This window comes from Malaclemys terrapin, chromosome 1 (genome assembly GCF_027887155.1).
Source record: "Malaclemys terrapin pileata isolate rMalTer1 chromosome 1, rMalTer1.hap1, whole genome shotgun sequence".
Classification (NCBI taxonomy): Eukaryota; Metazoa; Chordata; order Testudines; family Emydidae; genus Malaclemys; species Malaclemys terrapin.
In genome coordinates, this window is record NC_071505.1 from 193990269 (window position 1) to 194014283 (window position 24015).

A 24015-nucleotide genomic window follows, 5' to 3' on the forward strand; every position below is an offset into this window, starting at 1 on the left:
CTTGTTGGCTTTCTGCTTTCTCTGAATCACCAGTTTGAGATGCTTGCTTATCCAGTTTGGTCTGCAACCCTTCCCTATGATTTTTTCCCCCGGGCTTGGGATGCAGGTATCAGATACTTTAAGTCAAAGTTGCAGAAACTAATTCCAAGCCTCCTCCACATTCAGATCCTTGAGTTCTTTGATCCAGTCCACTTCCCTCACTAATTGCTTTAATTTATTAAAGCTAACTGTTTCGAAATCAAGGACCCTAGTTGCAGATCGATTTTTTGTTTATCCTTCCATTTAGCTGAAACTGAATTAGCTCCTGATCACTTGAGCCAAGGTTGTCCCCTACAGCCAGTTCTTCTATGAGGTTTTCACTCCTCACCAATACCAAATCTAAAATGGCATCCCCTCTTGTTGGTTCAGCAACTATTTGATGAAGAAATCTGTCAGCTATCACATCCAGGAAAATCTGGGCCCTACTGTTGTTAGTAGTACGTATCCTCTAATCTGTATCTGGGAAGTTGAAGTCTCCCATAATCACACAATTCCCAGTAGTATTTATTTCATTAAAAACAGACTCTGTCTTATGCATTCCATCACTTCTAATTTCTTTATAGTCTATCATATCATTAATATATGAGAGTCCTCTGTCACCTGAGACCTCCTAAAGGAGACATACAGAAAAAGCTACATCACCATTAATGACACTGAAATTGCAGACACGCTTCCTTGGCAAAGTTGCTCGCTCTCCACAATAAATGCTTAGCCTTAAACTTACAGTGATGCACCATTGGATGGTGTTTCTCTCTTGACTGACCAACAGACGCTGTTTGGGGACCACTGCCACATATATGACAGGGAGGAAAGGAGTGGGCATCATCTGCTCCTCTCCCAGTCAATGCCATCATAGGGAAGAAAGATGAGAGAAAGAAACTGATGTTTGAGATGGAAAACAGACCACAGAAGAGAGTAAAACATTCAGTAGCATTGTCTAATGCAAAAAATAAATAAGGGGTTTGCCTCATGCAGCATCTGCTGGCCAGCTGCTCATTGTGTCAGATACCAGGGCACAAAGCACAGAGATGAACTGGGAGAGCACTTCTGTTGTTCTTTCCTGCCTGTATCACAATGTGAGGTGGTGGGGCATGATCGCCCCCACACAGATCCATGTGAAGGACATATCCAGCAATGTAAACAATTCCCGGAAGAAACCATTTGAGTTCCAGCAAAGCCCAATGGAATAATATTTGTAAAAGACACGAGTCAGGTCTTGCTCTAATTTGCTAACTTCAGAAAGGTACCAGTGGATAGAAATGTGCTGGGAAATATACAGCTATCCTTCAGTGGTCTGGTACAGCCAGTGGGAGTGCTGTCTGTGAATATGCTACCGGCCCAAAATGGTGGAGATGGTTATGTATGTTTGTGGTTAGGTGTTTCAAGTTACTGGCCTGGTCCAATTCCCCTGAGTGAGTGGCACAGACTGCCCATGTGTATGGAGACAGGGATTTTCCTCATGACCTCCTTTCCCCTCCACTACACTGCAGGACTGTAGTTGTTTGGTTGGGGCCTGTCTTTCTGCTGCAGGTTGACTTGCTGCTGCGTCAATACCCAGACTCTTCTGTAACTTGTGTGGCTTAGAAGGTGGTAGAAACACTATGCTGAACGGAGCCTGTCCTCTTTGAATGGGAGTCACAGACGTTTCACCTCTTTGCCAGCAACAGACCCTAAAGATGAAGACGGAAGCTTTTTTCCTTTGGTTGCAGGGTTTTCCCAAAGGATGTACCTGTCTCTGAAAGCTTCTTCCCACTCGTCACTTATTCTAAATCATTAAGGATCAGATGCACCTCCATGCATAAGGGTCAGGCATCCATTAAAGTTTCATTTAAACCCTCAAAATAGGGCTTCAGTGGGACTTAGGTGGTGCCTAGTCCTTGTGCCAGCTCTCAGCACAGGGATGAATTTCATCCTTAAGTTGCATCTGTTCATTTTCCAAGCTTTGCTCACTTTCAGCCTGCACATGGTGGCCATTTAATACCTCTTTCCTCAAACCTTGGGGGAAGCCCTGGGTAAGGCTGGAGAACATCCCTTGGCTGTATTGGGTTACTTGCTGTTCAGGCTGGCATTCTAGTCTAATGTTTTTCAAATGAGAACAGAATGCTGGAACAAGTTGTTGAAGTCTTAAAATGTATCAAGCAGCTGTGTATGAGAGGCTTTGTAATGACATAATGCAATGCCATTTCTATACAACTAACAACTTGCTGGTCTTTATTTCTTACAGGATAGGTTTGAGTCCCAGGTGGAAAACGTTGTCTTTTGGCCAGTATAACAGCTGGGTATTGGGGGAAAATAATGTGTTTAAAGCGATCTTTTTATGGTTATGGTATAACCTGATTTTTCTTATGAGTTCTCTCATAGAGCAGAGTTCACCCACCAGACTCCAGCAATGTTCAAATGTTCCTTGAGGAGGTACAAAATAAAGGAAAAAATCTCTCCAAACAACTGTCATACAGTACTCCAAATCCCATTAAACTCACAAACTTCTGCTAGCTCCTAGAAGGTCACAATTTCTATTTCTGCTATATTCTTTGTAAGGGAGGGCAACCAAAACGGAAGAAAGGAAGGGTGGTGTAACAGTTAGGGTGCCATTCCAGGACTCAGGAGATCTAGGTTAAATTTCCTGCTCTGCCATGGACTTCCTATACAAAATTGGACAAATCACTTAGACTGTGTATGGTTCCCTATCTGTAAAGAGAGGACAATAGAACTTCCCTACATTACAGGGATGGTGTGTGGATAAATATGTTAAAGATTGTCAGATACTCAGGTACTATGGTAATGAAGGCTATATAAGTACATAAGATAGGTAGATGTCAGTCTTTAAGGTGAGCATGTAGCTTCAATGTATGTAATGGCATTACACTAATTTCAGTTTTATTCTCTATTTATTCTACAGCCTAACCCATCTTGTTTGCTTATTTGACCATATCTGGCCGTTGCGCAGAGGTTTTCTCTGAGCTGTCCATACCCAGGTTTTTTCCTGATTGGTTACAGTTAATTTAGAAGCCATCAGTGTGTCTCGTGTTCTGAAAGGGTGACCTTTCCATCAGTGCCCACTGTAATTTACAACCATGTGGTTGCATCTTCTGAACGATAGTCAGGTCCCCGTTGGAGTTTCAATTTACCATGTTGACCAACTTCTGCTCATTCAAACCAAAATAAGACAGTTACAGCGCTGCCGTTTTATATTTCATGCCTAAATTAACACAAAGTTTTGAACCTTGTATTGACATTTTGGCTCTATTCACTATTTTGTTTCATACAATTTAGAAAGGAAAGATCAGTGCAGAGTATACTCCAGCCTGTTGAATTGTGCTGGTGATTATGTCATAGAAAAATTGGAATGGAATCCTGGCTAGTTAAAGATAGCTTGATCTGTGCCAAGAAACATATGACAGCTGATACAATAAGCTGTGGCTCTGTCTCAATTAAGGAGTTGTATGGAAGAGCCCAGGTTCCTGAAGGCCTTTCCACAACAAAAGCCTCAACAGCAGAAGCAGGAACTAGCCACAAATGGTGGTAAATGTAGGGTCTGACAGCTCTTCCCACCCAATCCCTGCTGGGAGCTGCTCCAGGATACTGGGGCTCAAAAGCTCCACTCGTAAGTAGCCAAGGCCAGGGGTTCTCACAACAAATTTTTGGTGGCCTCAAAGTGTGGCCACCAACTCTCACTGGTGGCCGCACTGACACTTTTTTCCTAAAATACTTAATTAACTTTAGGAAAAACAATTAAATATGCACACATTCACATCCAAATAATTGTAATGTATATTTTTAGGTTTTTTTGGCAGACTTAATAACAAAAATAATGCTGCCTCTCCCTCCCCCCCCCCCCCAATCCAGGGCTTAATGGGTGCTGGGGCTTACTATGAATATTTGTATATTTGTTAACATCAGAACACACTTAGTAGGTACCTGGGAGGCTATGAAAAGTGATAAATGATATTAAGAAACATACAGGTATCACTTTTCACATGTAACCCTTCTGCCCATCTGAGTTGGCAGCAACAAGGGCCAGGTTCAGTATCTAGGGGTTCCATTTCAATAACACAATGCAAAACCAGCTCAAGCCCCCACCCAGCAACCTGGGACAATTACATACCACCCCCTGGATGCCTCTAAGAGGCAATACTTCCTCTCTCGCAAGCATGGAGTCTGAGTGTAGCAGAAAACGTTTAATAACATGAGCTAAATGACATCAGCATTAAATTGGGAAAACACCACAAACAGGATTCATAACACAAACCATGAGCAAAAGACCTACCCCCAAAAGTCTCTTGAGTCCAGCAACCCAAGAATCACCCAAAAGTCTCTGTCCTTGGTCAGTGCAGCCCCAGAGTTCAAAAGTTTATCTGCAGAGTCTTACCCCCCCACCCAGCCTGGGTGGAAAGGGGGTGGGCACACAGGGTATTAAGGGGCACCTTACGTGGTCCAAGGCTGACTGCCCTGCCTCTCCATGGGGTTCTGCTGCAGCCTTCACCACGAGCCGCTCCACTCGACCAGCCGCTTCACTCTGCTCCTCCAGCCGTCCCACAAACTGCTCAGCTCCACTGGCCGTCCCATAGGCCATGCCAACCCTCCCACAAACTGCTCTGCTGGCTGCTTAGTAATAAATCTTCAGGCTCCCCTACTAGTTAACACAGCACTCAGTAATTTCAGCTCATAGTAGGGGAGCCACAGTGCTGGTGCACCATTGGCCCAAAGTGAATTCAGCATAGCAGTCTATAACTAGATTCTTAATAGAATCAAAATTAGCTCAGCTATTCAACAGTAAAGAGAAAAAGTGGTGCAATTGATGTTTCAGATCCTTAAGGGCAATAGGCATACCATCAAGTATAAATACCTATCCCCAGCCTCTCTGAATTCACTGGGTTTTGGAACCCATGTCCCTTGTCTAGCGAGTGCTACTTAGGTGATGGTTAGACCCTCTGTCAGAAAACAGTTTCATCGTCCTTGATTCACATAATCAGGGTAACAACACTTTATTCCTCCTGTCCCAATAACAGAGAAACTGGGGATCCCACAGCTGCCAAAGTGACCATTTTGGGCTGCTGTGGGTTCATGCTACGTGGGGTGGGTGTGCCTATGCAAACAAGATCAGCCCCTGAAGTTCTTTTCCACACTTGCCATAATTCACCACCGGATATCAGGGTAGAGCTCATCCTGACTCTGCTTACATACAGATAGCTAGTAAGTGTGCTGTGACAAGTGATACTTACATGTTTGTAAATACCACTTTTCTCAGCAAGCCCCAGGACCCATTAAGCCCCGGATTGAGGGTGGGGGAGGCGGAAGGGGAGGCAGCAGGGGCCAGAGGCGATGACGGGATGGGTGCTGGGCTGGGGGAGGCAGCAGTGGTTGGGGCAATGGGGGGGATGGATGTGAGCAGGGCCAGCTCCAGGCACCAGCCAAGCAAGCTGGTGCTTGGAGCGGCAGCTTGTAGGAGGCGGCATTCCGCCCAATCCTAGGGCAGCACGGGCGCTTTTTTGTTGTTGTTGTTGTTCCGCTCAGGCCGCCCTGTAGGGGGCAGCGACGTGGAGGACGGGAGTGCCCTGCAGGAAGCCTGGCAGGGCAGCCCATGTCCTTCCCTCCCAGCCGACCGGAGTGGTGCAGAGCCTTCCCGGCAGTGGGCACGGCGGGAGGAGCTGTGTGGCAGCGCCCCGCAGAAGCCCTGGCTGCCCCCCTTCTCTCTCTCCCCCCGCTCCCTCTCCCTCCCCGTGCTAGCCTGGGCACATCTGCATGGCAGGGAGTCTCCCTGCACCCTGGCTCCGGCCGCACCACAGGGTTTTTTTTTTTTTTGCTTTGCTGTTCTGGCCTCCGCGTTTTTTGTTTTGTTTTTTGTTTTGCTTGGGGCGGCCAGAAAGCCAGAGCCGGCCCTGGATGTGAAGCCAGGAAGGCAGCAGGGTCCGGGGGGAGGGGGAGGGAAGGGGATGGATATAGGGCTGTGGGAGGCAGCGGGGGCCAGAGGAGATGGGGGTGGGTGATGAGCCCCACTGTCGCATGGCCAGAGCCAGGGCCTGGTGCCCGCTGCCAGGCGGCCAGGGCTGGGGCTCAGTGCCTGCAGCCAGAACCCAGAGCTGGGGACAGGAGCTGCATGACCGGAGCCAGGGATTGGAGCCCGCTGCTGCGCAGCTGGAGCTGTGGGTCAACGTCCAGGGCCAGTGCCTGCCGCTGCACAGTCAGAGCCCGGAGCTGGGTGCCGGAGCCCAGAGCTGTGTGGCTGGAGCCAGGAGCCAGCTCCTGCTGTTGTGTGGCTTTAGCCAGCACTCGCTGCTGCGCAACCTGGGCCAGGGGTTGGCACCTGGGGCCAGCTCCCACCATCACGTGGCTGGAGCCTGGGCCCGCACTGCCAGGCTCCTGAAGTCCCACTGCTGGAGCCTGCCACCCAAGCCCCCCTCCCCGCAACATGGGTCAAGAACTCACCTTGCTCCTGCAGTGTTGTGCCCCACCTCTCTCCAGAGGCGGTATAGGGTGACGCATCCAGGAGCAACAAGGAGGGAGGGCCCGATGCTTTGCTCCTCCCATCACCGCCCAGGAGGCTGTCATGGCCTCACGAAAAGCCCCTGGTGGCCGCATGGTGGCTGCATTTGAGAAACGTTGGTCAAGGCGAAAGAGGTTAAGCTGCTGATGAGGCCAATGAAAGGCCCCAAAGCCCTGGAAAAACCCCTCATGCACATCAGTGGCAGCCTCAGGAACTAGGAGCAATACATGCCATGTCTGACAGCCTTCCTCACCACACACTCCCCACTAGATCTGTCAACATATGCTCTGGGCCACTGTGCCTCAGCAGCTCCACCCTTAATTCACGCATGAGGCCAGGAACAGCAGGGGAAGGAAAACTGCTGTGGTTGTCTATGAAAGTCACCTACGTAGCTGCTGCAGTAGAAACAACCTCATATACTTGGTCTTCTGCTTGTCACAAGGAACAGTTACACTTTGACTTCTGTAGACTATGAATGCTGCTCTAATCAGTGGCCTGAGCCAAGTGTTGCCTCCCTCCTCTCTAGTCTCCCACCTTCTCTTTCTTTCCTTCTTTCTCCTCTCAGTCCTTCAACATCATCCTTTCCCTCTCTTTTCTGGTACCTCTTTTTTAATCCCCATTTCCCACCTTGCATGAAATGAAGAAGGCCTACCATCACCCTGCCCATTTCGCTTGGACGTTGTAATTCTTCCCTACCTTTTAGCTGTTTGTTGTCCTTTCGCATCATAAGGTATTTGGGGCAAGGACTGCGATTTTGTATGTGTTTTGTGTAACATCTAGCCAAACAGGGTCCTGATCCTGACTAGAATCACTAGCTACTACTATAATATACTGTTTGTCTTGCTGAATTTTAACATCAGACCTCAGTCTGAGGCTCAGGCTGCAATATCCCATTTGAACCAGTTTCTAACACTGTTTAGCCAGACAGTGGGGTTGGAGTCAAACTATTTTAGAACCATGTTTTAAAAATTGTATTATAGCATAGGTGCCTGCCATGTCTCAGTAATTCCTCAGGCCATAAGCAAACTGCCTCACTTTTCCCTCAGAACTCACTATACACATGCCCATAGCAAGTAATTACTTTGATTTTGCAGGGTGGACAATTAGGAGAAAAAACAGCAGTGCTTTGCTTGTAAACTGAGAAGAATTGACTGGAAGTCATTAAGTGACAAAAGATATTGGACTCTATTATCATAATTTTGTTGTCACTTTTCAGAGCAGAACCACAGTGTAAGTGTTCTTTGGGAGTGAGCCCCAAGGGAACAATACCTCAAAATATAGCTCATAATTCCACATAATTGCTTTAATTTAAATTGATTTTAGTCTCACCTATGTTTTCCCTCCATGACCTTTGACATTTTTTCTTTGATCTGCCCTTTTAAAAATCTTTTCTCTATCTTTTTGTGTAGGAAAAGGAGGAAGAACACCCAGGGACAGAGGTGCAGTAGAATGTTCAGACACTATGTTTTCAATTATGGTGTGTGCATGCCTGCAGTGCTCACTCATCCACATCTACTCCAACAGACATTAGAAAATTCACAAATCTCTGTGACATCTACCCACTTCCAAACTCGAAATACTGATATTAAAGTCTGGTTAGGGACAATTATTGTTCAGTGCCCTTATCTAACTGGTTGAGCAACAGACCTTTGACCTTGATAATTAGAAACTAAATGAAAAGAACCTTTCATTCAAAGGCTCTTTAATAAAAGTTCCTGTGGGTTCCCAGACACTTGTTTCCTTTGAAACTCATTAATTTAAAACGATCTTGTTTATGCTTTACAAATATCTTGAATCCCTAAAAACCATCCTTCCATTTAAGGTGTTGTTGTCTACACAGGGCAACTTTTCCCTGCCCAAGATTCTTAGAGCCTATCCAGGGTTGCAGGTTTATGTTCTAAATCTTTCCCTAATATCCTCAGTAAGGTTAATTACTCTTGGGAGTTAATTGCTGATTCATGCTGGAAAATAGCCAATACATCCTAAATCTCTCCACATCACTATGTTCTGTCATAGATTTATTATATATACACATGGCTATAGTCAGTGTTGTGTCATGTAGACATACAAGTTACTCATAGCTAGGGATGCCCCAGCTTTTCTCTATTCACTCCTTCTATCAGCCAGTGCCTCAGAAGAGTAAAAACCCTTTTGCTACGATTTCCAACTCTAAACTTGAGAGAAGTGAGACTCCCTTGTAAAAGGTGGAAGGAATCTGCATCCATTTATTGCTGTGTTGATGCTCTTTAGACATCTCCCTAGGTTCTGCTCCAGCATCTCACTGAACATTCATACATATCACAGCGATGTCATGCACAGCTTTTTTTAAAAAAAAACAACATATCTCTACACTTGATGTTGTAAATTTAATGGATTTGAATTTCAAATCCAATATGCAAAACCTGGAAAGATGTGAGTTGTTTGTGAGCCTTCTTGGATTGTTCTCAACAACACTGGCCAAAGAAATCCTTCTTAAGGATAGACTGGAAATACTTCCAAAGATGCCGCATGAAATTCCATTTGGATCGGCATTTTCCACTTCAGTTAATCTAAGGGAAAGATCATTTCAGTGCTTTATAAAGTTTGATTTTGCAGGAATAGTTCTTTAATGCAATTATGTTAAACTGACACCTTCTTACTCAAGAGCTCCACACCCAGGTGTGTATTTAGTTACAACGATTAACTTTGCTGACTCAAGCAATTTTTTTTATAGCATTGCAGAGTCAATATAGTTCTGGGAGAGGGAACTGGGTTATATTCTGCTTCACATATCATCATCAGAACTTCTAACTGAAGTCTAGTTGCTCAATCTTTAATTGTTAGTTATGCACAATCCTGAAAGAACCCACCTTAATTTTTCACAATGTGGGTGGACTTTGTGGCAGTTAGCAATACTTTTTACTTGTAAAGGGAGCAGATTTGATCCAGAAATCACTGAAGGACAGTAAGTGCAAAACATTACAAAGCCATTTTTAGTCACTTTCAGAGTAGAACTGCCTTTTAAAAGCTTCACTTGCTATGTAGAGGAAGACAGAGCAAACGGGGTTTGTCTACTCTACACTGTCATTAAAAAATCCACGGAACTGAGTTTCAGGCCGGCTGACTTGGGCTCACAGGACTATAAAATTGCAGTGTAGACATTTGTGGTTGGACTGGAGTTCACGCTTAGAGGCCTTCCTTCCTCATGTGGTCTTGGAGCCCAGGCTCCAGCTTGAGACTGAATGTCTACACTGCAATTTTAGAGCCCTCAGCACGAGTCCTGTGAGCTCAAGTCAGCTAACCCATGCCAGTGGTGCCCATGCCATGGGTCTTTTATTACATTGTAGACGTACTCATAAGCTGTTTCCTCTGTAGTATGGAAATGGCAACTTTCAGATAATGGCTTCTTTGGCTGGCTGATGTTCCTTAGTCAGAAAGGGTTTTTTTTGTTTTATTGTTCACTTATGAAATTCATGCTATATCTCAAAGAGCAAAGAACATGTTGGAAATGCAAACACAGGCTTATTATTTGGCTCTGAATGACTTCAGGCTTTGCAGTAGCTTAGTTCGTGGGGCATGCATGTTGATTTTCTCATTGATGTAGAATAAGGTCTCATCCAAAACATCAGATGCTTATCATGTTTGCATACATGTATATTCAAAATCTAATCTTTAGCATCTATTTACAGCTTAGATGTATCTTTTCCCCCAACTGTTCTGTGAAAGGCATTTTTATACCCCAAAGCTTGCCTGTTAATACCATAAGGCTAGAGCACTGTGTGTATGGTTTTTTTTTTAAAAGAAAACTTGCATGAAACGTATCTGTGCTATTTTTGTTTTTTACACTAATTAATGTGACATCTGCTAGATACATAATCTAGATACAGTTGCAAATTTAGGGACTGCTCATTTTTCTTTAAACTCTGCTGTGATCACTTTTGTACCCCCGTTCTACAAACAAGGAGGAGGAAGAAGAAGAAGAAGAAGAACAGGAGGAAGAGGAAGAATCTTAGTACTTTTTTATGGCTTTTTTTTTCTTCAAAGGGTTTTTCAGGTAATTATGAAGTCAGCTTGCTTTAGTTTTTAAACAAGCGTAAGGAAACATCATAGACTTGAAAATCCTGATTCTGCCTGAAATTTCACCTAATATTTTTACAAGTAACACCTCAGGTGATTAGAATTGAGATTAGACAAAAGAATATTTTCCAGTTTGTTTACTTTGTACATTTGACAGCACTTTGCGTATAGTCAATTTACTATTCCCACCCCCATATAGTCAGTCAGTTTTCCTTCTTGTTTGTGAGTCTTTTAGACAACTAAAGGTCAGAGAAATATATATATTTAAATATGAAAAGTGACTTGTAAAATCAAAAGAACACCAGGAAGCCTCAAAGGCAGGTGTAGTGTGTGAAACTACTTTTTAACTACTTTTTGACTAGATTTTAAGGGGACAGTGCCCCTTTAACTTCAGCAGATGGCTGGTTTTTATATTTATTTTTGTAATAGGAGGAAGGTAGGAATCCAAGCATCAGCCCTTACACGTAACCCCTCTCTTTATACCTAAAGAAAATACAGAAAGGGTGTTGGGGGTTTCCATGCTCAGTATTTCAGGGACCAATACTTATCCTTTTCACCCCTCGTTATGGCCTCAACCATGCATAGATGTCGTCAGAGGGGGCCAGTCTCCTAACTAAAAAGCTGAGCTGTTTAATTACACCAAGGACTGCCATTATCACTGCTCTGATTTGGCTGATAACAAGCAGAAGACAGAGAATCGCACCCTCTTTTTTGGCCAAGTGGATGTATTTAAAGTGTACTTTTATCGCTAGTCCCTAGAGTCATGCATCTTTTTTTTATATACCTAAAGCTGTATACTGTGCTCTGGAGAATTTGTTTTGATTGATTTGATTCTTCCCAGATTTTTTTTGCCCACATGATATTTTGCCAATGGATCAAAATCATAGTGATCTGGTAGACTTGTGTCATCTACTATAACTAAAGACAAGTTTCAGAGTAACAGCCGTGTTAGTCTGTATCCGCAAAAAGAAGAACAGGAGTACTTGTGGCACCTTAGAGACTAACAAATTTATTAGAGCATAAGCTTTCGTGGACTACAGCCCACTTCTTCAGATGCATATATATGCATCCGAAGAAGTGGGCTGTAGTCCACGAAAGCTTATGCTCTAATAAATTTGTTAGTCTCTAAGGTGCCACAAGTACTCCTGTTCTTCTTATAACTAAAGAGTTGTTTTTCAGTAGCTGCGTACTAGGATGCTATTTACCAGTACATTGAACTTTCTTTCCTTCCTGCACAACTGGAATATTTACATGGTTTGTAAAAATGATAATCGGTGCTATTCAAAGCACTTTTTATATAAAAAGTAAAATTGTCCATGATAATAATAATAATAATTAATAATTAAATAAATTAATAATTAATAAGTTCCCATTTTAAACACTGACATCTGGAAATGTAAAGGTTAAGATTCTCTGTAATAACCCACCTAGCACATATGGAGCTCTATTTTTCCCTTAGAAATAGCCATGCATCTCCTACCGGAGGTGTACGTGTATTTCTGAATGCATATGCAACTCCAGGACTGAGCCCATTCTGTATTAAGATATAGACACAGCAGTATAAACTAATAAATCATCATACTCAATATGTCTGATGTGGGTGAGGTCACTCCATTCTTCATCACTGCAACTCCATTGACTTCAAAGGGTTACTCCTGACTTACACTTGCCAGGTGAGAGGAGATAGGACCTCTTAATGCTTCTATGACCAGATGTCTGAGTGTTTAATATTGTTAATTTAGTTTTACATCAAAGTATGTTTTTGTATTTAATTCCCCAGGTTTTCTTTATTTTTCCTTCTTAAAGAAGAAGGGTGACTAAGGGCCAGATCAGCTCCCAACTGGGAAAACACTTGTTTAGGGAATGGGAAATTCAGCGTTTCTAGCAGATTGTCCCCTGGTGGGACAGGTTCTCTCCTTCTTTGCAGTACAGGCAGAAGCTGATCCAAAGCCCCTTGAAGTTAATGGAATTCCCAGTGACTTCAGTATCTGGGCTTCCACCCACAGAACTCAGCAGTTCCATGGATGGCAGGGTGGAGACCCAGTGTCTCAGCACGGCTTTGTGAGGGATGAGAGGCCAGCCATCCCACCTTTCACTCTACCCCCATCCCAGCACTGGGTTCCTCCACTGCTTGGGAATTAATGTGCCCTAATGTTGTACAGTGCTTTGTATGTGAAGTTCTATGACAGTGCTAATTTTATTTATATTTGCTTTTTTCCTCTTCAGGAAGCACAAGTCTGTGAAGCACCAGAGAATATAAAACCACCTCTTCCCCCGAAACAACCCACCATTGCCTTTCGCACCAACACATGTATAGACATCTATATATCCCCAAAACACAACACATCACTCTGCCCTATATTATATATATATATATTTGGTATTCTGGTCTTTTGTTAAAGTGGGTCATCTTAATTCTGGCTGACAAGATCTCAGACTTAGCTTTATATGTTCTAACAGTACTGTCTATGTCTAATTTTAGATTGTAAGCTTCTTGGGGCAGGGACTGTGTCTTCCTCCATGTTTGTTCTCTGCCAAGTACACTATCGGCACTCAGTAAATAACCACAGTTGTGCATCGAAACTGTATTAGGAGGTAAAGAACTTCAGCACTGAAAACTCCAAAGAAGATCCCTGTGTACAAGCTTTGTGTCACTTATCTCTGAACTGGCCTTTAAAATGAATGTGATTTCCATTGTACAGTAGTTTAAATAAACACATTTTAGGTCAGGTCTTCTGTTTGTCCACAGAGGCGTTAATTTAACCATAGTACATGTCACAGTTACAGGGCAAACTGCATCTTAGTTCCCTTTTAGTCCCTCTTGCGTGACAGGCATGGCTTCCAACACGTCACCCTGGGTGGAAATCTGCAGTCTGGGCTATAGCCCCACTGTTTCCCCAACCATGTTAATGCAACAGGCCAACTGCATTTAGCACCTGTCAGTCCTTTCACTATGGGGACCTGTGACCAGATTGTTGATTAAAATGACTCAAACAGTGCCTTCAGACCAAAGCACTATTTATTCCTTCCTCCAAAGGTACAAAACATGTAGAGCAAAGAGTAAAACTAATAAAAGCACTATACCCCTGGGCCTGGTACATCTGCATTTTTCCTTGCCAGCTTTTGTTAGTGCCCTTCAGACCAGCTAACCCCCTCATCTCTGGCTGGGAGAAAGAGACTGTCCTGATCACATCAGCCTTTCCCTCTCTGTATGTTGCCTTGCCAGACTGTCAGCTTTTGCTGCTATCCTGGGGCACCCTCTGGCACTCACTCAATCCCCAGCCTTTTCTAGCCCCCAGCATCCTCTAATGGTTTAGCGTTCCCTTTGGCTTCTCTTTGGAAGTTTCCTTTGGAGTCTGGACCTTGATTATACTGTGACCAAGAAATTTGGATCTTGACAAAAAATAGTTGACTACCCAGGCTGTAGGAGAATAAAAGCCAAAAGAATTAAAACTAGAAGTGGAAAAGAACGTGACAGATGTCCTGGGTCTGTGTGGCTTTCAGCCTTTTCTGGGACCTTTTCAGTCTCTTCCCTCGCAGCTCCTCCGGTGCTATTTGGGGTGCTCCCTGCCAGAAGCTCATTTTGAATGGAGGGGCTGAAGTTTGGGGCTGGGGGTGTGCACCGGGAAGTCTGGGGTGCAGAGGGCACTCAGGCAGTGCCAGGGACTCTGGCAGTGGCAGGGCAGGCAGGCACTCACCTTGGCCTTGAAGATGCGTGGCAGGCTGAGGAAGCAGTGTGGTCAGGGTGGCTGCAGCAGCATGGTGTCCCTGCCCTCCCGTCCCTGGCGTCCAGAGCAGCCACAACCCAGCTCCCTGTCTCAGCTGCTGCTTTTATATAACTGGAAGTGGCTCTTGCCCTGGAGGGGAAATAGCCCTCACCCTGGCCTGAATGATGTGACTCCACCCAGCCACCGCTTCCCCATCCAGCCTGGATCCAGCCCCCACCTCCAGGTGCCCCTTTTCTTCCCAGCTGGGCTGGAAGAGGAGCAGGTCCAAGATGCCCCATATCATACCCTTCCCAGGTTTAGAGGAAATATTCAGGGGCAGAAACATAGGTCAGCCCCTGTAATATTTCCATTGCAGGGGGCAGTAGCCTCCCCGCACCACTGCTTTTCAGTAAGAACCAGCTCCTAGGTCTTGGTTCCTTCTCTAGAGTCATTCTTTCTCTTTCCCATTATCCACACCTCTCCTTATCTATCCCAGAAGCCTGATTGGGCCATGAACCCATTTTCTCCACCAAGGAAGGCCAAGTATGTGTGTCACAAGAGGGGCTGAGACCCATTTCCCCTTAAAGGGCTAGCCACCCCTATGACAGCCATATTATAAAAGTCTGTATAAGACATTGCAAAGCTACTTTTTACCCGAAGAGCCAGAAAACCTGACAGGCAAACACTGACAGTGCCTTTATATCTCCATGGAAAACCTCCCCCACAACAATGCTCTCAATTGACTATAAAGGAAGGAAGAAAAGAAAAACAGGCCCATTTCTTTGGCTCTTGTGGCCTGATACTTTACTGCCCTGCACCTTATGTGGTCATTTACACCAATACAAAGTGAGTGCTAAATAGGTGTAAAATGGTGACAAATCAGAATAGTAATGCTTTACATCCACTTCATAGAGGGGTAAAAACTATTCAAGGTCCAGGGCTATGTGAATTCTTCCCTTCAAGTTGTTTTTGATTACCTATCAGCCTTGAAGAAGGTCTGGTTAGAGTTCATTCATTGTCAGTGAGTGGAGAATTCTGGGCCACTAGTGTTTTATAATCTGCACTTAGGACTGGCTGAAAAATTTCCATTAAGACTGTTTTTTGGAAACATTTTTGCAGAAAATTTTGATTTTTTGGGTCGAAAACCCAAAAGTCCAAACCCCATTTGGAAATGCTGTTGCCGCTTCATGCGAGTTGTAGTTTGGGGGCCACATGTTCCCATTCCAGGGCCTCCCGGGGGGAGGAGGGGGCAAGTGGGGCAATTTGGCCCCACGAGAGTTTTTCGGGGCCCCTGGAGCGGGGTCCTTCACTGCTCCTGGAGCCCTGGAAAACTCTCACGGGGCCCGGGCCCCCGGAGCTTCTTCCGCTCCGGGTCTTCGTCGGAGTTCGGCGGCGGGGGGTCCTTCTGCTCTGGGACCCGCCGCCGAAGTGCTGGGTATTCAGCGGCAATTCGGCGGCGGGGTCCCCCTGCCGCCGAAGATCCCAGGTCCCCTGAATCCTCTGGGCGGCCCTGTCCCATTCTCCTCTATGGACCCAGCGGGAATTCATCTCTCATGATGCACTGTGGCCATGGAAGCGCCATGGTATGCCACCTCCCCGCATCAAGAGGAAAGACCGAGATGTCTCATGAGAGATTTAATCTTAGCAGGAACACCAGGCCATAGAGAAGAGTGGTAGCATGCATTACCATGGTGGCATTTCGGAACTGACATGTTTTCATTCTTAAAATTTTTGTTTTGTCAAAAACTCAAAATACACCTCTACCCTGATATAACGCTGTCCTTGGGAGCCAAAAAATCTTACCACGTTATAGGTGAAACCGCGTTATATCAAACTTGCTTTGATCTGCCGGAGTGCGCAGCCCCACCCCCCCGGAGCACTGCTTTACCGCATTATATCCAAATTTGTGTTATATCGGGGTAGAGGTGTATTCCATGTAAAATTTCAATGAAAATTACTTTTTGATTTCATCAACATTTTCCATTGTGGATAGCCCCCTCCTTTCTATTTTCTGACTGGCTCCATCCACATTGTATTCAGTTTTGTAGAGGTATAAATGACTGCAATCGGTGGTTACCCTTCATACATCAGTGGCATCATTCTGGCAAATTACAACAATGTGAGTTCCAATTTCAGTGCATATTTTATTCCTCAGGGTAAACTCCATACTTCAGCAGGATATCAGTCCCAGCCCATGTCCCTTGATCAGAGTCTCTGCCACAATAAGAACAGGAGTACTTGTGGCACCTTAGAGACTAACAAATTTATTAGAGCATAAGCTTTCGTGGACTACAGCCCACTTCTTCGGATGCATATAGAGCTCTATATGCATCCGAAGAAGTGGGCTGTAGTCCACGAAAGCTTATGCTCTAATAAATTTGTTAGTCTCTAAGATGCCACAAGTACTCCTGTTCTTTTTGCGGATACAGACTAACACGGCTGCTACTCTGAAATCTGCCACAATAAAATCTCACACCAAATTAAGGGTTTCAGTGTCTATGGTGGGTTGCCAACAACCCACTACATCCAACATTTGGCCATTTGCCATCCTACTTACCCCAAAGGAGGGAGTTAGTTTCTGAGATCTCTCCCGGGAGGCTTCCTCCCTGGTCAGATGAGGTTTAGGATGAAAGACTATGGTGGATAAAGAGAATGTATCCCTCTGTCCACATCCCCAGTCTTTTCCTAAGATGTCCTCAGACTTTCATCTCAATCAGGTCATTCTTCTTATAGAAAACTGTGTAGGGGGTATCAGTCATTAAAGGCCCAGCTCACTGATTCACTGAGTGGAGATGATAGCCACCTGTAGCTTGTACATGCTGAAGAATGTGTCCCGAATCCTCAATTAGCAGGTTGGAAAAAGTCAGTAGCTGTAGGGCTAGACTAGATGTGAGGCGTATTAGGTAGGGGTACCAAATTTGTCTTGGCCAAGTTAGTGTAATTAGGATGACTTTGGCTCTGTCCTGCTTGATTTTGTTTAGGACTCTGAGTAGCAGCAGCACTGGAGGACAGGTGTAGATGGGACTGAGGAAAGCATCTCTCAGAGATTGATGACTTAGACTGCCACTCAAGTAGAACTTTTGGCACGTTTTGTGGAGCAAAGGGGTATGTGACCTGGGTCCTGGGGGAGGGGGAGGACAATGAGATTGCTTAATTAGGGCAAACTTCAAAGAATGGGGTAGACAATTCCCCAAACTGTTTCTATTCTAATACTTGGATTCAGCAGGCCAGCAACAAAATAGCTTCCACCTAGAAGCCAAAAACACAGTTCCGTTAAAGCAACCCAGCCTTGAGCTTCTTTCCAGACAGACAAGTCAAATGTGATGAGGATTACTGAATATCTTATTCATCATATAAAAAGTTCTACCAATCCCAAGGGATCGCACACATTACCTCCCAGGTCAATGAATATTTCAGATCTTACCCAAATACACACTTAAAGCCAATTCTTATTAACTAAATAAGATTTATTAAAAAAGAAAAGAGAGAGAGGGTATTGGTTAAAGGATCATTACACATACAGGTAAAAACAGAGTTCTTAGATCAGATTCATAGTAGAGATGGTGAGCTTTAGCATTGCAAATAGTTCTTTTAGAATTAGTCCATAGGTTGCAGTCCAATGTCCAACACCAGGTTGATCCAAAATGAAATTGGATACCTCAGTCTTTCAGCTTACACTTCCCCTGATGAAGCTTAAGCAGATTTGAGATGAAAGGATCAGGTCCCAAGAGTTTTTATAGAGATTTTTTGCAGGCTATGCTAGATTCTTCATAGCAGATGTTCCTTGGGTGAAGAATAGTGTCTTTGAAGTAGAATTAACTATTTCCTATGTGCGTATAAGTAACTAGCTGCATTCATCTGCATAAGGTAATTATCCATTACCCAGTTCATAGACAGTATGCTACAAACTTCAGAGAAATATAGACAATGACATTATTACACCCAAGGTTTATCTAAATGTTAATATTTCCTTTTAATCTCTGAATTAACAGAATACAGTGATAGACAAGAACCATCTGTTTACATGATAAACATCTAACAAGATATAAGTAAACACATACAATTAGTATTACCTTTAATTCTCTAACAGTACAGGTTTGCATTTCAAAGCTCTAGTCCATTTAACATGGCTATTTTAGCTATTCATAAGGAATAGCCCCAATTACCATTTATATACTTCTCTAATCAGAGGGGTAGCCATGTTAGTCCGTATCCACAAAAACAACTCAGATGCACTAGCCAGGTACACAGCAAAAGCACCAGGAACTTTTGAATTTAATTTCCTGTTTGATCAGCGTGGTGAGCTCATCAGCACAGGTGACCATGCAGTCCCAGAATTGCAAAAGAGCTCCAGCATGGACCGAATGGGAGGTACTGGATCTGATTGCTGTTTGGGGAGACGAATCCGTGCTATCAGAACTTCGTTCCAAAAGGCGAAATGCCAAAATATTTGAAAAAATCTCCAAGGGCATGATGGACAGAGACTACAACAGGGACCCGCAGCAGTGCCGTGTGAAAATTAAGGAGCTCAGGCAAGCCTACCAAAAAACCAAAGAGGCAAATGGCCGCTCCGGGTCAAAGCCCCAGACATGCTGCTTCTATGATGAGCCGCATGCAATTCTAGGGGGGCCCCCTACCACTACCCCACCCCTGTCCATGGACCCGTGCAACAGGGATGAGGATTTTGGGGATGAGGAAGATGAGGAGATGGAGGAGGATGAGGCTAGCGCACAGCATGCAAGCGGAGAAACCATTCTCCCCGACGGCCAGGAACTGTTTATCACCCTGGAGCCAATACCCTCCCAACCTTCCCATGGCAGGCTCATGGACCATGAAGCCGGAGAAGGCACATCAGGTGAGTGTACCTTTGTAAATATAATGCATGGTTTAAAAGTAAGTGTGTTTAATGATTAATTTGCCCTGAAGACTTGGGATGCATTCGTGGCCAGTACAGCCCCTCCTTTTAAATGGCCAACCCAACGGGTTCTTGGTATGGGAAAGGAGGGCGCTGTTGTTTGAAACCATTCCCACATGTTATGAAGGTTGAAGAAGCCAAAAGACTGTGGCTTACCATGGCTGCCTGCAAGCCGAATTCTGTTGCCCGGCCCTTCATGTGTGATCTCTCACACCAAACCAGCAGGCCCTAAATATAAGAGGCAAAATGCGACCTTGTACCAAAAGCACATGTGCTATGTAATGTTAACAGCTTGGTTCACCGCGAAAGAGTCTACCCATTGCTCTCTAAAATGTGTCTTTTAAAATACTATTCTCCGTTTTTTCCTCCTGCAGCTGCAACTGTTTCAACGCTCCCCCTATCATCTCCATCCCAGAGGCTAGCGCAGATAAGAAGGTGAAAAAAACACACTCGCGATGAAATGTTCTCTAGGCTCATACAGTCCTCCTGCACTGAAAGAGCTCAGCAGAATGTGTGGAGGCAAACAATGTCAGAGTCCAGGAAAGCAGAAAATGAACGCGAGGACAGGAGGGATGAGTGACATTAGAGGTGGCGGGAGCAAGATGAGAGGTGGCAGGAGCAAGATGAGATGTGGAGGCAGCATGATATGCTGTGGCTACTGCGGGATCAAACTGACATGCTCCGGCGTCTGGTGGAGCTGCAGGAAAGGCAGCAGGAGAACAGACTGCCGCTGCAGCCCCTGTGTAACCGCCCGCCCTCCTCCTCCTCAAGTTCCATAGCCTCCTCACCCAGATGCCCAAGAACACGGGGTGGCAGAGGGGGCTCCGGACACCCAACCACTCCATCCCAGAGGACTGCCCAAGCAACAGAAGGCATTCAATAAGTTTTGAAGTGCAGTGTGGTCTTGTCCTTCCCTTCTCCCCTCATCCACCACACCACCACCTGGTGCTTCCCTCTTCCCCCACCCCTCCCGGGCTACCTTGGCAGTTATCCCCCTATTTGTGTGATGAATTAATAAAGAATGCATAATTTTGAAACAATAATGACTTTATTGCCTCTGCAAGCAGTGATCGAAGCGGGGAGGGCGGTTAGCTTACAGGGAAGTAGAGTGAACCAAGAGGGCAGGTTTTCATCAAGGAGAAACAAACACAACTGTCACACCGTAGCCTGGCCAGTCATGAAACTGGTTTTCAAAGCTTCTCTGATGCACAGGGCACCCTGCTGTGCTCTTCTAATTGCTCTTGTGTCTGGCTGCGCATAATCAGTGGCCAGGCGATTTGCCTCAACCTCCCACCCCGCCATAAACATCTCCCCCTTATTCTCACAGATATCGTGGCGCACACAGCAAGCAGCAATAACAATTGGAATATTGGTTTCGCTGAGGTCTAACTGCATCAGTAAACTGCGCCAGCGTGCTTTTAAACATCCAAATGCACATTCTACCACCATTCTGCGCTTGCTCAGCCTATAGTTGAACAGCTCCTTACTACTGTCCAGGGTGCCTGTGTATGGCTTCATGAGCCATGGCATTAAGGGGTAGGCTGGGTCCCCAAGGATAACTATAGGCATTTTAACATCCCCAACAGTGATTTTCTGGTCTGGGAAGTAAGTCCCTTCCTGCAGCTGTTCAAACAGACCAGAGTTCCTGAAGATGCAAATGTCATGTACCTTTTCCGGCCATCCCATGTTGATGTTGGTGAAACGTCCTTTGTGATCCACCAGTGCTTGCAGCACCATTGAAAAGTACCCCTTGCAGTTTACATACGGGCTGCCAAGGTGGTCTGGTGCCAAGATAGGGATATGCGTTCTGTCTATTGCCCCACCACAATTAGGGAATCCCATTTCAGCAAAGCCATCCACTATGACCTGCACATTTCCCAGAGTCACTATCCTTGATAGCAGAAGCTCAGTGATTGCGTTGGCTACTTGGATCACAGCAGCCCCCACAGTAGATTTGCCCACTCCAAATTGATTCCCGACTGACTGGTAGCTGTCTGGCATTGCAAGCTTCCAGAGGGCTATTGCCACTCACTTCTCAACTGTGAGAGCTGCTCTCATCTTGGTATTCTTGCACTTCAGGGCAGGGTAAAGCAAGTCACAAAGTTCCATGAAAGTTCCCTTATGCATGTGAAAATTTCGCAGCCACTGGGAATCATCCCAGACCTGCAACACTATGCAGTCCCACCAGTCTGTGCTTGTTTCCTGGGCCCAGAATCAGCGTTCCACGGCATGAACCTGCATTACCACCATGATGTCCAAATTGCCAAGGCCCGTGCTTTGAGAGAAGTCTGTGTCCATGTCCTCATCACTATTGTGATCGCTCTGTTGTCGTCTCCTTGCCTGCTTTTGGAGGTTCTGCACATACTGCAGGATAATGCACCAGGTGTTTACAATGCTCACAGCAGCAGCAATGAGCTGAGCGGGCTCCAGGCTTGCCATGGTATGGCATCTGCAGGAGAGCAGGAGAGCAGAGTTGCAGTGGAAGCGGTGGCTGATGACGGATGCCATGAGAATAGATATTTATACTGAACGACGAGAGGACCTGTGAGGTGGATTCATGGCACCAGGAGAGCAGAGTTGCAGCGGAAGCGGTGGATGACTGAGCTCATTTACTCTATTGAGCTCAGTTATCATTTACTCAATTGAGACTGAGCTCATTTACAACAGCAGGAGAGACGAGTTGCAGCGGAAACGGTGGATGACGATGGTTTGCAGACCTACTGCACCGTCTGCTGCCAGCAGCACCCAGGACACAAGAACAGCGGTGACGGTGAGCTGAGCGGGCTCCATGCTTGCCGTGGTGGCATCTGCACGGAAATAAGGTGCGAAATGATTGTCTGCCGTTGCTTTCATAGAGAGAGGGGAGACTGACGACATGTACCCAAAACCAACCGCAACAATGTTTTTCCCCCCATCAGGCACTGGGAGCTTAACCCAGAATTCCAATGGGCGGCCGAGACTGCGGGAACTGTGGGTTAGCTACCCACAGTGCACAACTCTGTGAGTCGATGCTAGCCACAGTATTGAGGACACACTCCGCCGACCTACTGCGCTTAGTGGGGACATACACGATCGACTGTATAAAATCACTTTCTAAAGATGGACTTCTATAAATTTGACCTAATTTCCTAGTGTAGATATACCCTTAGACACTCCAGTTTCCCAGTATAACCACCAGTGCCACTCGTTATGGGGACAAATGGTTATGAAAACTAATGCCCTAGTAAAAGAAAAAAGGTTCTCTCGATCCCCAAAGGCCAAGCCCCAGACCCAGGCCAATATACAAATCAGATCTTACCCACAAATCACTCTGTTGCCTATCCTTTAGAATCTAAAATCTAAAGGTTTATTCATAAAAGGAAAAAGATACAGATTAGAGATAAAATTGGTTAAATGGAATCAATTACATACAGTAATGGCAAAGTTCTTGGTTCAGGCTTGTAGCAATGATGGAATAAGCTGCAGGTTTAAATCAAGTCTCTGGAGTACATCCCCAGCTGGGATGGGTCATCAGTCCTTTGTGTAGAGCTTCCATTTGTAGCAAAGTCCCTCCAGAGGTAAGAAGCAGGACTGAAGACAAGATTGAGATGAGGCATCAGCCTTTTATAGTCTTTTCCAGGTGTAAGAACACCTCTTTGTTCTTACTGTGGAAAATTACAGCAAAATGGAATCTGAAGTCACATGGGCAAGTCCCTGCATACTTTGCTGAGTTACAAGGCGTATCTGCCTTCTCTCAATGGGTCAATTGTAATAGGCCATCAAGCAGGCTAGGCAGAGCTAACACCAATTTGTCTGGGATGTTACCCAGAAGCACAGCATAATTTTGAAATACAGACAGTATAGAGCCAATACTTATAACTTTAAATACAAAAATGATATATGCATACAGATAGCATAATCATAACCAGCAAATCATAACCTTGTCTTAGACACCTTATTTGACCCCCTTTATACCGGATTTGGTGCCACTACAGGACCTTGGTTGCAACAATGATCTATATGGTCCAGATTATGTCAATAACGTCACACCCACCATGAAGAAATTGATTTTTCCAATCAACAGTCATCAGTACTAGTGCCTAATGCAATACTATTTTATCCAGGGCTGGTGGTATGAATGGTGAAGGCTCTTTTTGCTCTACCCTACTTCTAACACCCAGAACTACTCACTTTTATTTCTTTGCAACATTTTATTATAATTGCCAGGCAAGAAGCTTAAGCTTATGAAGACAGATAAGTTACATCAGAAAAACCTTATGAGTGTGACGTAATTATAAAAATATGTAATATGAGGGCCTGAAAATGTTCAGTTAAAGGTAGTGGGCCAAATTAATCTGTGCAATAACTCCTTTAACACAGGATGAATCTGAACTAAAGTTTTAGTAAACTACACAGGTGTGGAAATTCAGAGTTAAGATTCCACAAAGGCTGTCCCCATGTTGTGATACCGTGCATCATTCCATGACATTGAAAAATATCTGATAATTATCACAATTACTTTTCAATTTTTTTTTCATTAGAGCTGGTTGAAATTTTCAGGCCACATTTTTTTTTATAAGAAAAAACAGCAACTTTGTCAAAATCAAAATATTTTATAGAAAATGAAATTTTTGACAAAAAATTAAAATAGTAATAATTTTCTTTTGAACTGACATTTTTATTACTTTTTGGTTTTCAAAAAAAACAAAATTAAACAAAGGTGTGAATTCAAACCAACAACTTTTCATTATGATTTTTAAATGAAAAAATAGAAATGTTCAGTGAAAAATTTAGAATGAAATTGTTTTGTTCAAAATTTTTCACTGAAATAATAT

At 44.6% G+C, this 24015-nt stretch overlaps 1 protein-coding gene across 1 annotated transcript in view; it reads left to right on the plus strand.

Annotated features, from left to right (window-relative positions):
* The window catches only part of LOC128848935 (beta-1,3-galactosyltransferase 5-like), a 99163-nt gene that overhangs the window by 41918 nt on the left and 33230 nt on the right, over positions 1 to 24015 (plus strand). The gene's annotated exons all lie outside the window — the stretch shown is intronic.